This window comes from Erpetoichthys calabaricus, chromosome 13 (genome assembly GCF_900747795.2).
Source record: "Erpetoichthys calabaricus chromosome 13, fErpCal1.3, whole genome shotgun sequence".
Taxonomy (NCBI): domain Eukaryota; kingdom Metazoa; phylum Chordata; class Cladistia; order Polypteriformes; family Polypteridae; genus Erpetoichthys; species Erpetoichthys calabaricus.
Window position 1 is genome coordinate 88,322,935 of NC_041406.2, and position 14,564 is coordinate 88,337,498.

A 14,564-nucleotide genomic window follows, 5' to 3' on the forward strand; every position below is an offset into this window, starting at 1 on the left:
AAATAAGGATGCTAAATGCAAATTTTTTATGTATGTTAAATACTAGCTATACTCACCTGTTGAAGACAGATAATAAAACACATTTATAAATATTTGAAATCTCTTGCCCCACATGTATCCTCAGCTTTCCTCCTACGCCTTTCTTTTGCATTCTCATGCGTCTTAATCTTTTTTGCCCGATGTTTTCTCTGGCGACTGTGTTCCCATAAATCCTGCTTGTTTGCTTTTTGACTAACCCCCCAACCCCCCCCCCCCCCAAAATGGTAGACAGACACCCATAACCCACTGTGAAAACATTCACATCCTTGCGCATACTTCCCATCTTTGAAGGTGCCTCGGGTTAGACCTTCTTCCTATTTATCAACCCAAAGTCGCTCAGTAAATTGTTCACTTTGTTGTTTGAAAAGCTCCATTCAAACTCCTTTTTAGTAAAAATAAAAAAGTTATCACAAACAGGAATTGAATTTCGCACCACTAGAGTATTGTTTCATTCTCCCTCCCACCAAAGCCAAACTGACCAATCAGACCAAAGCCATACCGGCCAATCAGATTGCTCGGAATGAGTGGGCACACACAGACACACAGATAGTAGTGTTTTATTATGTAGCAGATTGCTGTGAGGGAGACAGCAGTGTCTGATGGTGAGGTTGCTCTGGTGGAGTGGACATGGAATGAGCTACCAAGTAGTCAAATCAGAAATACGAGTTTGCAAAAGAATACCCGGCAAGCAGAGCATTCTGGGGAGAAAAAAGTAAGCAAAATGACTTTATACCCTAATTCTGAATCTGTAAGTAAAGAAGGAATTTATTATAAGTACAGTTCACTTCAGTAACTTCCACCTTGTTTCAAAAATTATATTTTTATACATGTTAATTTCACCTAACTGCACACTAACATTTTAGCACACAACAATTTATTACTTTTTTTTTGCCAGATTAGTAGTATATTTTTTTTTATATACAGTATGTGAGAAAAAGACACGTGAAGAGAAAACGAGATGTGACAGGAATCTAAGGACTTGTTAATGCGGCTCTCCTAGAAGTTACTACACCTTTCTTCAGAGGATAAGTAAAAATATTGAAAGGAAAAAAAAGTTGAGATAGTAATTAAAAAAAGAAAATCACTTATTAATATTGATTTCCTAAAACTAAACTCTCACTGCAAGCTTTGCAGCAACAAAGAGGTTCAAAAACAGACAAATGGATTCAATGGCGGGCAAAGTCCTGACTGGCTGGGTTTTCTTTGTTGTTGTTAATGAGAAGGTTTCTATAAAAGGACATTGTAAACGTATTGTTGTATTTTTATTATGGATGTGGCCAGTAGGGTGTGTTTCAGACCCCGAATACAGCTGCACAATACACAAATGCCAGCTTCAAAAAGGCTTATCATATGACAGTACTGTCACAAGCACGATTCTCCTTATCCTCTTTCAACCGGCCCCCTAAACATACATTGTCCTCCTCTTCTGTCCTGGATGAGGTGGAGCAGCATCACGCATGATCTAAGAGTGCTTATTATGCACCCAGGAAACACTTTTGGGTCAAGCAGAAGCTCCTTAAATTGCAGAAGTCCACTCGCAGGAGCTCGACTACAACTACTAGGTAGCTGTATGGGTCTGTACACAGGAATCCCAACAGAGGGATGCCGCCACCTGGCACATTCTGGGAGTAAATGGCCCTATAAGGCAGTCTCTCTCTGTCCTTCCATTATGTCATCCCAACCCAGAAAGGGAGCACCAATCATACTTTCCAGGATGCCCATCCACCGATGTTCTCTGTCCATTATGAGTGCCTCCAGGTCAAGAAACTGGTCATCCTTCCCAGCCAAGATGCCAACCATAATTGCATTCCATCACCCTGCCCACACAGTTTTGGCACTTTTGATTTGAACTAAAAAAGATGAGCATGGCTTACCAAAGTATTCTTATCATATTGAAGATGTAGTCCATTCCCCCTTCTGGGCTATCCATGAGGAGATCCCTTTACTGTGTACAACACAATCTAGACTATATACCATTATTGCTGTTGTGCCAAAAAGGGAGGTGCCCAGTTAGACACCAGGGCCTGTATTTATCAAGCATCTCATAATTACTGCTGGGTTTGGTCTAAAAAGCACTCCAGGATAAGCATTTGTGCTACTTCAGAGTAGAAAATGAGAAATTATTATGATGCGTCCTACTCTCACTCCCAGCTAGCAGTAAGAGTTCACGTTTGAAAATGAATGACGTCACAATTTAACTGCACCCAGAGCCACAAGTTGTACTCATGATGACATTTTGTATTTATTTTGGAAATCATGATGACGCTTTGTAAATAAGTAATGTCATTGCTTATTAATTTACTTGTAATTAATTTTTAACATAAAAATTCATATACAATTGTCGTGTTTCTGTACACACATTTTAGATACGTAATTAAAATAAGACATTTCGTTACAGAATCACAAGTGAATGAGAATTGTGCAACTCGTTATGATTAATTCGCAAATCAAATAAACGAGAATCATTAGGCTCTTGAGTAGTAACTCATTCACAAACCAAATGAACAAACGAGTACTGATTCATTTGCAAATCAAATGAACAAGAATCATTAGACTTATCAAGTAGTGATTCATTCAGGAATCAAATGAACGAGAATGAATTAACTGGCTCTTACCTAGTGACTTGTTCACGAAACAAGAATAAACAAGAATCCTTGGACTGATTCTCGCTCAGTGATTCGTTCACAAATCAAATGAATGAGAAAAAGAGAAACATTAGACTGACTCTTGGGTAGTGTTCATGAATCAAATGAATACAAAGCATTAGACTGGGCCTCGGGTAGTGATTTGTTTGCAACTCAAATGAATGAGAATCAGAAAATCGTTATGCCAATTCTCAGACAGTGATTCGTTCATGAATCAAATCAACAAAAACGAATTGAATGGCTCTCAAGAAGTGACTTTTTCATGAACCAAATGAACGAGAATTGTTTTACTGATTCTCAGAAATGTGGTTAGTTCGTGAATGAAATGAACAAGAATTGTTAGACTGATTTTCGATTAGTGATTTGTTTGCCAATCAAATGAATGGCATAAAAGAATCGTTAGACTGATTCTCAGGTAGTGTTCACAAATCAAATGATCAAGAATCGTTAAACAGGCTCTCAGGTAGTGACTTGTTCACGAACCAAAGGAACAAGAATCATTTGACCGATTCTCGAGTAGTGATTCATTTGCAAATCACATGAATGAGAATCATTAGACTGATTTTTTAGTAGTAATTCATTCAAAAATCAAATGACTGAGGATGAATTAACTAGCTCTTAGGTAGTGACTTGTTCACAAAGCAAATGAATGAGAATCCTTAGTCTGATTCTCAGGCAGTGATTCGTTCTCAAATCAAATGAATGAGAATCATTTGATTGGGTCTGGGATAGTGATTCGTTTGTGAATCAAATAAATGAAAATGAATTGACTGGATCTCAAGTAGTGACTTGTTCATGAACCAGATGAAGGAGAATTGTTTGACCGATACTCAGGCAGTGAGAATTGTTTGACTGATTCTTGAGTACTGATTCATTTACGAATCAAATGAATTAGAGTAAGAGAATCGTTTGACTGATTCTTGAGTACCGATTCGTTTACGAATCAAATGAATTAGAGTTAGAGAATTGTTAGACTGATTCTCAGTTAGTGTTCATGAATCAAATGAATGAGAATCAGTTGACTGATTCTTGAGTACTGATTTGTTTACGAATCAAATGAATTAGAGTAAGAGTATCGTTTGACTGATTCTTGAGTACTGATTCGTTTATGAATCGAATGAATTAGAGTAAGAGTATCGTTTGACTGATTCTTGAGTACTGATTCGTTTACGAATCAAATGAATTAGAGTAAGAGAATCATTAGACTTTGATTCATTCACAAGTCAGGTGAACGAAAATCATTAGGCCGATTCTGGAGTAGGGACTATGTTCACTTTTCAAATGAGTTGATACTCATGACTCAGGCGGTTCTTGCGTATGCTCTTCAAACATCTACTAGCGAAACATAAGATGATGATGACATCACGCAGAACATGCATGATCTTCAGCACTCCCATTGAGCTCCACTGAATTGATTCATTTATGCTCTCAAATCGGTTCATATGACTCACTGAAAACAATTGTTCAAAAAGAATAAATCATTTGCCAATTGCTTAGCAATAGACAGAACTCTGCAATTGCATGAGTTCCTGCACTCACATGCTCTTCCTCCAGAAAATATACTCGTTACCCTTTCCCAGGACCTCTAATACTCTTATGGCTTCACTAGGTGCTGTTAACATCTTCTTCCTCCACAGTGCTGTATTTTCTTTATTGTGGGTTCCAATAACTCAGCGACACGTTGATTGGAGTAACTCTTTACTTGAACAGTCGTTGACATGTACAACAATTTATATCAAAACACACCAATTCCTACTACCGCTTCCTGTATATAAAGTAATTAAGACATCGCTATTAGCTCTCAAGTTCACAGATCAACATCAACTATCGTTACAGGTTTCTAGCTCCTTGCTTGGTTGAGGAGCGCACACCCATGTGGCTGCAAAGCCTTAACGCTACACTTCCTCCTCTGCCTGAAAGGTAAGTGCCTTCCCTATAAATGTTTACAAAAGAAAGACAAGGGCTCCAATAAGAAGTGTTATTCTCTTATCGACAAACCTTAACTTGTGACGAGACTCCTCACAGGGAGGAAAATTGAATAACCGGGAGGGAAATATTCTAAAACTCCACACAGACAGCATCCAGGTATGAGAGTTGAACCAAGGATACTGAATCTGTGGATTAGCATTGCTAACCACTGTGTTCCTGATGCCAAAATAGCAAGTAAAAAATATTCTCCATGTAGCGGTTGGGATTCTTTATGGGAGATTTGTAATTGATACTAAAATCAAGATGAAAACAAGATGAAATGCGTCGTTTTACAATCAACTAAATTTGCTTAGCACTGACAAAGGCATATCTTCATCTCATAATATTTCTTATTTTAATAACTCCTGTAACAACTCCCAAATTAAATCTTTCTCGTTCAATGCATAAAGCTGTCCCTCAACAACAATTAAGAACTGTAATCTTTATGATGTACTCTAACTTTTATGACCAGTTTACCTCGCACCAGGTAAGCAGAGAAATAACTTACATTACAGCAGCCATTTGAAAAAGTCCATGAGTTAGGAATGGATGATTGTAGAAAGACTTTACTGTTTCTTAACCGCATTGCACTCCATAATATATGACTTTTAATTATCATGCAACAATAAAAAAATGTGGATCATTTCCCCCATAAAGTAAAATTTGACATCAGATCAACGTTTCCAAAGGAAGAGCAAATGCTTTAAGGAAGGCAATGGCATTGTGTGCCCAATTGTTACAAGATGGGTCTGATTATCAAAGAAACAAAGATGGGCTGCAGTTGACGAATGCATGAAACAGGAGTCTAAGAGTGGGTAGAGGACGAGGCACTATATGGAAAGTGGGCCACAGCTACTGTCAAAATGAGAACAACAACAACATTTATTTCTATAGCACATTTTCATACAAATGTTGTAGCTCAAAGTGCTTTACAGGATGAAGAAAGAGAAGAAAAAAGACAAAATATAAAAATAAAATTAGGCAATACAAAAACAAAAAACAAAAATCTGCAGGGGTTCCAAGGCTACGAGACCACCCACTGGGCGTTCTACCTAACATCAATGATCTCAATCAGTCCTCATGGATTTCAGGCTTCACATGGAAGACTTTGATGATGATGGTCATGTGGCCTTCAATCCATCAATGTAGGGACTGCATGGTGCCCTGATCAGGTGGTGGTGGCGCAGATCGGCACCACAGAAAACCAGGAAAAGAACAGAAGAGAAAGCAGGGGTCAGTACGGATTTCGGAGCCACCATGAATGATAATTATAATTAAATGCATATACAGAGTATCAGGACCAAGCTAAAATGAAGCTATGAGAAAGCCATGTTAAAGTAATGAGTTTTTAGCAGTTTTTTAAAGTGCTCCACCGTGTTAGCCTGGTGAATTTCTATTGGTAAGCAATTCCAGATTTTTGGTGCCTAACAGCAGCAGGCCGCCTCACCACTTCTATTAAGGTTAACTCTTGGAATTCTAAGCAGACACTCATTTGAAGATCTAAGGTTACGATTTGGAGTGTAAGGTGAGAGGCATTCTGAAATATAGGATGGAGCGAGATGACTTAAGTTAAGGCTTTGTAAACGATAAGGAGTATTTTCAGTGGCATAGCGTAGTGGGGTCGGCGGGGCGGCCCGCCCCGGGCAGCACTTTTAGGGGGCGGCAAAATTTCACAATAAATAATAATACTATCTTGTAAAAATTTGAACCATTTCATTTCAGATTTTTGTCGCTCCTACGATTCGGACCGATTGAAATGAGCACGGAATTTTTCATTACTTATTCTGTGACGAAACTCGGGAATCCCCTTTCTTTAAATGAATGTATACGCATCTGCCGAAATTGACGAGCAGGACTTCAAACTGGAACGACTTCGACTGCGGACGTTTATTACTGCCACAGGCAACGAAAATAAATTAATTAATGCAGACCCACTTGAATTATTAAAATTTATTGTGAAATCCAAGCTGGAAGTTACTCTGCCCAATATTATATTAATACTCTTAATATTCTTCACAATTGCCATAAGCAATGCCAGCTGTGAGAGGAATTTTTCAAAATTGAAATTGATCAAAAATTATTTAAGATCAACAATAAGTACTTTAAGGCTAACCAATCTGGCTACCTTGTCTATTGAGCAAGAGGTATGTGATGCTATAGACATTGATAGTGCAATAAAAGACTTTGCTCTTAAAAAAAGTAGACGAATAAAGTTTTAGTTAAAGACAGAAGTTTTGTTTTTAATTCTAACAATTATATTATTTTTCAATAAAAATATAAATAGTAACAGTATCATTCTAGTTCTAATTGGAAGTCGATTTGTGTTTTATATTCAATTCGCTAATAACTTCATCTTGTCGATCGTCAAGGTATAATCATAAGTGTTCTATACCTGTTATATCAACGTAAGTGGCATATGTGTAAGAATTTTTGTAATAAATGTGATTATAAAATTATAAAACATATATACATGATTTTTTTATTTGTAACCTCTACAATACACAATAATGATGATTGTTCTTGCCGAAAAATTCTTTAGAATTACTGTTGTGATGGACGACCGGCTACAGACTCCGGTCGCCACCCCCAGGCCGCCAGGAGGAGCCCTCCGGACAGCCTGATGGTTCCCCGAGTTCCAGCAGGGCCTCATGGACTTTGTAGTTTGTATACACAGCCCTGCTGGATACCTTGGAGGCCACCGGGAGTCGCTGTAGGGGGGCTAGTGGGCTCTTGTGTGCCCTATAACCCGGGAGTGCGTCAACATCACGTGACCGGAAGGAGCGACGTGCTCCCGGGATGAATAAAAGGACTGTTTACCCTGACCCGGGAGGAAAACGGACTTGTGGGTTTGACCAGGAACCACTTCCGGGTCAGGGCATATAAAAGGACTGCGGGAAAGCCCAACCACTGAGCTGAGCTGGGAGGTAGGGTGGCAAGTGTCTGAGCGAGGAGGAGAGAGTATTGTTTATTGAGTAATGTATTGTTTATATGAGTGTGGTGTGGAGAGTGCTTTGTGCACCTGAAGACAAGAAAATAAATAAGTCTTGTGATTTTACAACGTGTCTGGAGTGGTACCTGAGGGTTCAAGAGGTGGACAAAGGGCTTATTTGCTACACTGTATATTTTAGTCTTTTAAATTGAAATACCTAAATAAGGGGGCGGCGGAATTTTCCTCCGCCCCGGGCGGCTGACACCGCCCCCTTAGAGACTGAGGGAGTTGCATTAAGGAGTGGCCAGTTAACGCAAAATGGAGTAAGATACAATATGATACAATCAGTCAGTCATTTTCCAACCTGTTATATCCTAACACAGGGTCACGGGGGTCTGCTGTAGCCAATCCCAGCCAGCACAGGTCGCAAGTCAGGAACAAACCCTGGGCAGGGCGCCAGCCCACCGCAGGGCACACACACACACACACGCACACCAACCACACACTAGGGACAATTTAGGATCGCCAATGCACCTAACCTGCATGTCTTTGGACTGTGGGTGGAAACCCACGCAGACACGGGGAGAACATGCAATACAATACAATACAATTTATTTTAAATTAAATTTAAATTAAATCACACAGAAAGTGCCGCAATGGGCTTTAACAGACACTGCCTCTTGATAGCCCCCCAGCCTTGACTTTCTAAGAAGACAAGGAAAAACTCCCAGAAAAACCCTAGTAAGGAAAAAATGGAGGAAACCTTGGGAAAGGCAGTTCAAAGAGAGACCCCTTTCCAGGTAGGTTGGGCATGCAGTGGGTGTCAAAAAGAAAAAGGGGATCAATACAACACAATACAATACACAGAACAGAACACAAGTAATCCTCAATACAATAGAATAGTGAAATAGAAAAATTATAAGTACAGAGCAGAATTTAACAGGAGATGATAGCACAGAATACGATTTGGATTTGATGGTGGCTTACCTGCACTCTTAAATATCATGGTTCCTTAATGGCCCTTTACTGGGATTTGTGGTTCATAAAAACATAAGAACATAAGAAATTTGACAAACAAGAGGAGACCGTTCAGTCCATCAAGCCCGTTTGTTACTCATAGACCCATTGCTGATATGGAACCATTTCATTCTGGGAAGGTTATTTTTGACAGAGTGTCTCCTCATCTATAACAATAATCAGGCCCCACTGTCCCCCCCAGGAAGCGGATGGAGAGCAGAAGAGCAGCTGAAATTGGAGCCAAGAGCTACTGCAGGTCTACTTTCCACCACACAGGAATGGCAAATGATGATAGATCTGGGCAAGCAACTTATCGTGGCAACATCATTTCGACCAGACATTATCCTATGAAGACTCAAACAGGCCCGGCCTTAGGCATAGGCGAAGTAGGTGACCGCCTAGGGCCCCGGCATCCGGGGGACCCCGGATCGACTCCTTTGTCTAATTTTCACGTATTTCGCAGAGCTTTCAGGGGGGCTCCGCCCCCCTCAGGGGGCCCCTGGACCTCCCTTTCGCCTAGGGCCCCATAATACCTAATACCGGGCCTGACTCAAAATAGCTGGTCCTGATAGAATTAACCGTGTCCTGGGAAGATCTGATAGAGGACAACTTTTGAGAGGAGGCTGACCAAGTACCAGGGGTTTCTGGAGGATTACCGGACTGCCATCCAGTGGAAGTAGGCTGCAGAGGATCTGCTGGCCACTCTCTCTACAGTGGCATCACTGGGCCCCTCAGAAAGACAGCCATCGGGACTGCGATGGAGGCAGCAGAATGAGCTTCCAGATGGCTGTGGATTAAGAGGGGTGAGCTTGTGGTTTAATGCTGCTGGGATGCAAGTCAGAGTTTGATCAACTCCGGTTGGGTCACCTGGGCGAGATGAATCAATTCCTTTTCTCTTCTCTCAAATCCTCTTGTTCTTGCAAGTGTTGTCCTCTATCTCCCAACTCCGGCTCTCTTAGGCAAGAGAGAGCGTCTCTCCTTAAAACGGATCCAGGGAGTACTTCCAGTGTCCAGCCACAGTCCAACGGAAGTAATTCTGGGTCAGGTGGAAGCTTCCTACAAGTCAAGGATCGTTCCTCCTTAGAGTTCCCTCTGGTGGTACCCATGGCATGCACCAGAGCTGCGCCATAGGACTACACTTCCCAGCATTCCTGTGTGCTGAAAAAATAGGGCAGCGACACAAGAATGTTGCCCACTAGTGTATCGGGGAAATACAGTATAGGCTCTGGGAAGGCTAACTCCTACGATCTCTGGATTCCCCTCCCTGGCAAGGGATCAGATCTCTACTTGGTTGGTCGGGATGTCAGATAATCCCTGACAATACTTACAATGGTAACACAATGTGCCCAGTTTTGAGTATCTTAAATTTGCAGTTGCCTCTTGAGTGACCCCCTGCAATTATCTTTCATGCCACCCAAAATCCATTCCCACCTTGCACCCAGCACTGTTGACAAAGATGGCAACTCTCCAAAACACTCAACTGAAAAAGAAAGTGGATAGGATGGGATGGATTGTTTTGACAGGTTTTTGAGGGTTCCACTTCCAAAGTTTTTAGTTTTTCCACAGTGCAAAGATGTTCTGTCTGTTGGTTTGGCAACTCGAAAAAAAAAAAACTAAGCGTGGGCCCATATGGGCAGAACGTTTACACCAACACTTTCCAAAAAGGAAGACGAAACACAATCAAGATGGCCCTCTACGGTAATGTGGGGTAACAGACCCTGGATGATAACATTGGTATCAAAGACAGCATTAGGATCCTGCCCAGACTTTCAGGAGAAATCCTCCACTTCCCCAGTTCAAGTGTGTGCTTTATAAATATAAACTATGACTCAGAGGACGCCTGAAGGGGAAGCGAGTTATTAGACCAGAGAAGCCCTGGGGGGTTATTTTTGCATTTATAATTTCACTTCCCTCTCCCCTGTGCAACTAAAAAATGAACTGTAGTGTTGTGGCTGTGTGTTGAATCTGCGTGCAGGTTTCTTCACTTTGTCAATTTCACATTAAATAATTTTTTGTAAAACTCTTTTTGAAATAAATGTTCTAGGGGACGTTAATCCAGATGATATCTGTTGTTTTTATTTAAATTGCATCAGTTGACATTGAAATATGCTGCATCTCATATTTCACAGATGAGGTATGTAAAACAGATTCATTTGTTGCAGTGATTTACAGACATGTATTGTTTTGGTAGACTGTCTACATTTTAAAGCAAAAGGAAATAAAGTCACTGCTCTCTGAAAATGCCATTTGTACCTCAAAACTACAAGGTTAGGAAGAGATATGCATTTTTTTTTAAATTATGAATTGGGAGATGAAAACTGCTATGGTAGTAAAAACTAACAAAAACGTGTTAAAAGTATACAGGGGGAGAAACACTGCGTGAAGTAAAACAAAAAAGTCAAAAACTGGGAAGTCAGCTGCACCATAAGTAAGGCCAGATAAAAAAATATTAGATAGCAAATGCTTATTGGATGACTTTTAAACCTGTGGTGTCGATTGGCAAAAGTTATGACCTTTGAGGACACACCCTTAACAACGCAGGGTGTTTTCCTAACAATGGGAAAACAAAATGGCAACGATGAAAATAACTGAAATGGCAGCAAAAATGACCTAGATAGATAGATAGATAGATAGATAGATAGATAGATAGATAGATAGATAGATAGATAGATAGATAGATAGATAGATAGATAGATAGATAGATAGTGCCTTTCACGTCTATCTAAGTGTATAGTGCCTTTCCTATCTGTATATCTATCCTACCTACTATACTAAAATTAGGATCTATCTCTCAATCATACTGTATGTACATAGTGCCTTTCACATCTATCTATCTATGTACATACGGTATGACAGAGAGATAGATCCTAATTTTAGTATAGTAGGTAGGATAGATATACAGATAGGAAAGGAACTATACACTTTAGATAGATAGATAGATAGATAGATAGATAGATAGATAGATAGATAGATAGATAGATAGATAGATAGTGTATAGTCTCTCTATCTATCTCTCTATCTCTCTAATTTGTCCACAATGAAATATAAAGTAAAGCTCCAATGATAAAACTGATAATAACTTCAGAATTTAGGACAAGAAACAAACAAACATTCAAAACACCTTGGTCAGGGAAAACACAAGTAAAGCTGCTTAATATTTAAAAATTAATTAAAGAATACCAAAAAGGTCTAATAAAAAGATAGGGCAACAAAATATAGTAAAAAAAAAAAATCGATAAAAGCAAACAAAGCCAACTAATAGCAAAAGCAGAAACAGCACCTAAAGGATTAGTATTAATGACAATATACTCAATATCAAAAGTGCAATGATGAAATTGCTATTCCCACTCCATCTTCAAAGTTTTCTGGCTTCACCCCTTAAGGCGCTACATAAAGGGGACAGGGCAGTAAACAAAGATGTTATTGTCTTGGCTCGGAAGGAAAAAGAGAGCTAATTTTTTTTGAGTTGAACAGGGAGTTGCGTGCAAAAGGCAAAGCCAAACAAAATATAAAAGAAAGCAACTGACACCCAGGTGAAAGACCAGAATGACAGTCAAAATTAAGGCAAGAAGTTTGAAAACCAGGATAGACACGAAAATCAATAACAAAGAGAGAATTTATTTAAGAGTTTAAAGGATTTATCCGCAGGTCAGGTAAAGCTTAGTGTACTTTTGACCTTTAATCCCATCTTGCTGAGAACCAAACCCCTAGAAATATGGGATGTGACCTTAACAATGGTTACACAAATGGAGTACTATATCTACTATAGGAAAAGGTTATGAGTTCCAAAATTCAGCCCTGTTCATGACAGTTATGCAATTGAGTTTTCACAAAAGCAAAATGGCTATGAGGCTTCTGAACAGAAAACGAGAAGGAGGCCAGGAGATGCACTAATTTACCCAGAAGAGGCTCACTTTAACTCAGCCAGGCCCCAAACACTACCTGTTGGTTTCATCTATAGCAGGGCCCAAAAATAGCAAAGCTAACAAAACAACCTGCAATGTCGAGAAATATATCAAAAGTTCCCAAAAGGAAAGAAGAACTGTATGAAAATTCATTAACAAAATAGAAAATTAGGGAAAAATGTCAATAGATCAAATAAAAGGCAGTCCATAGCAAACAGGTCTCAAATACACAATCTGTAGACAGAATCTCAGAAAACAAGGCAAGAATTTCACAATGTGAACAAAAAGAAATACTTACAGAAACTCCACTATACATGAATGATCTTTGGCTCCTGAGCCTTCTCAGCCGACTTAAATGCGAAGATTGAGGGCTCAGGATTGGTTATGTCAGTGTGGCTCCGCCTCTTAGGGCTCCACCAACACAAATAAAGGAACATAAGTAAACTTCAAGAAACGGTACTCAATTAATCAATAATATAAACAACAGAAATTACTTAAAATATGAAAAATAATTATAGAAAGAAAAAAACAAGTAAGATAATGAAATAAATACACACGTTAATACATAATTAAAGAAACCTAATACGTTCAACGTTAACATCATGCAAAATTTTTAAAATAATAAACAACACAATATCAAATTCATAAAACACAGAACGATAAAAAGCAAAAACTGAATCAGTAACGTAACATGTAAATTAATTAAAACGATAGTTAAAATATTAAATAAAGAATAAACAAGAACAAGGGTAACTGCTGTAGCTGAATCACAACATAGGGCCACCATCTTATATAGGTGTAATGTTATTACATGGCACATCACTTGATCTCCACATTACATCACCAGCATCAATAAATAATGATGACAAATACAAAATTGTGACAATCCTACCAAAGACAAATTATAAAATTGAGTCACCACAATATCAATACATAAATACTGAAAAATAGACATACACAAATTCAGAAAATGAAGCAAATAAGCTGAGAAATCTCCATGACACATATTCAAAACAACAATGGTGAACAGGAAAACAACAAGCCCAGTCAATAGTATTACAGCAGAAAATAAACCTCTCACTGGACAACATCAAAGTTAAAGTTAGACAAAGTCACCCTTCTGATGTCCTAGGCCAACTGGCCCGTCCTACCGTATTTGGGCATTCACCATTAGTATGTGCGGGCCAGTGTAACTAGGACCTGATTCAGTTCTTATACTGAATCCACGGCATACTACAGGGATGCTCCTTAAGAAGCCCATGACCTGTTGTTGTTGGTTAATCTAAATGGACTGGCATACAGCCAGAGAGCTGGCCACTAGGTGGTCATTATTTTGCACATCATGTTGCTTAGATTCACATTTACTGTTGGTAATTTGAATTATAGTACAGGACACCCATTGAACATTAAGAGTCGCTTTCCTCCAAGTTCAGAAGGTGTCAGGTCCTTCTCTAATCATCCATTTAATTGCTGTCTCTTCTGAAATTTGAGCCTTGATTCGTTTTCCTCAGAGATGACAAAACAGACTGCCTTTGCCACTTTTCTCAGGGTAAAATTGATTCTGGTCTTAAAGGCTAACCCTGTTTAAAATAAGATCTGTCCTTCGTTCTTCCCGCATGCTCCAGTGCACTCGCCGATGAGCACAACGACAGGTTGTGGTGTACAAGTAATAGGGGGCAGCTGGGTGTCATGCTTGGAGGCATGTCAAAAAGCAAGAGAAGACAGGTCAGGCTTTAACATGACCACTGCAGGTGTTCTGCTTTCCACTGTAGTGTATGTACACATTGGATGTATGTAACCTGTGTATGAATTAATTTGGGTTTATAATTTCTTTCACTTCTGCTAAACTCCAGTTGAACTTATCAACTAGCAGAATTTAATGTTTTGAAACAAAAATTCTTATCATTTTGCTATAAGAAGATCAGAATGAGCATTCTGTGTTAGTCACAAAAAAGTCTTACTTGAAATTCTCAGTTTATTTACAATAAAATTCTCAAACCCACATAATCTAAATACAAATTTAAGATGGCTGGCGCCTACCCAGACAGCATCGGGCAGAAG